The following is a 1,297-nucleotide window of genomic DNA, read 5'->3' as shown; positions in this document are numbered from 1 at the left end:
TATGTAGACTGATAGTTTGCAGCAGGTTGTTGCAGCAGCATGTTAATGTTAAAAAGCAGTTTATTCGTAGGTTGAATGTAGTGGAGGAATTCAAATATAATTTAGTGGGCAGTATGTGTCAAAAGGGCTGCAACAGAACTGGCTGCATGTAATAATGAGGTATCACTACATACTGCAGTGAAGAGGTAAACTATAATATTGTAGGAAAGGGTACCATGGCATATTATGGAAAAGAAGTTACCATGGAATGGTGAAGATGGTGGGGAACAAACTATTTCATGAAAGAGGTGCCCATAAATATTAAAAGCAGCATGTACAATGGAACATTTCAAGTACCATAACAGGTATGAAATAGGCAGCACTGAATACGGAGGTGAAGGGGTCCCATGAAGCTTTTTAAGAAAGGAGCACAAAGGACTTTAGCACGTCAAGGATACCATAGAATGGGTAGCATGTGAAAATGTAAGTAAGAGGTACCATGGGCTACTGTATGTAAAGTTACTATGTTATATGAGTGGGGCCTTGCAATCTTATTAGGGTACCATGGAATATTTTAGTTTAAGGCTTCTATGAAAAATGTATGGCAGGGGTACCATTCAATGATTGAGCCAATAGGTACCCCTTACCTACAATAAGTAGGTAAGGGGTACCTATTGGCTATACCTATAAACATTCATGGAATATTTTAGTTGAAGTGTTCTATTTCATGTTTTAGTTAAGAGGTACAATGGGGTATTTTAGGGTAAGAGGTACTGTAGAGTATTTTAGGTAAGGGCTACCATGGACATCTTGAGAAAGGGGTACTGTAGAATATTGTAGGAAAGAGGTACCATGGGGTATTTTAGGTAAGGTATACTGTGGAGTATTTAAGGTAATTTGTTATTTTAGGTAAAATACCTTGTTGTACCACCTTGTTGAATATTTCAGGTAAGGGGTACCATTGGGTTATCAGGTAAGGGGTAGTATGATGTAATTTTGGCAAAGGGGTAATTGGGATATGTTATGTAAGGGGTACTATGGGTAATTTTCAGTAAGCAGTACCATGGAGTGTTTTAAATAAGGTGGTAAGGGGAACAGTTGAATTGTAATCATCAGATGGTACATGCACATCCATTTTTTTCGCAGGTGCTGAGTAACAACAATCTGTACAGGATAACAGCAACTATCTCAGTACATAACTTTGTTGCTCTCAGACCTTAGGAAGGAAAACTTCTTGTGATTGAAATGTCACTTCAATGAAAAATGAAAGCGGAAACTGGAACAAGAAAACAGTGTGCCATATTTATTTGAGCATCTG

The 1,297-nt window shown here is 37.9% G+C and overlaps 1 pseudogene; it reads right to left on the bottom strand.

Moving 5' to 3' along the window:
- LOC126385943 (nuclear factor 7, brain-like) overlaps positions 1–1,297 on the bottom strand; it is an 18,084-nt pseudogene that overhangs the window by 2,663 nt on the left and 14,124 nt on the right.

The sequence above is a fragment of the Epinephelus moara genome, chromosome 24 (assembly GCF_006386435.1).
Source record: "Epinephelus moara isolate mb chromosome 24, YSFRI_EMoa_1.0, whole genome shotgun sequence".
Classification (NCBI taxonomy): domain Eukaryota; kingdom Metazoa; phylum Chordata; class Actinopteri; order Perciformes; family Serranidae; genus Epinephelus; species Epinephelus moara.
The sequence above is the reverse complement of the archived record's forward strand: the minus strand, read 5'-3'. Positions and strand labels throughout refer to the sequence as shown.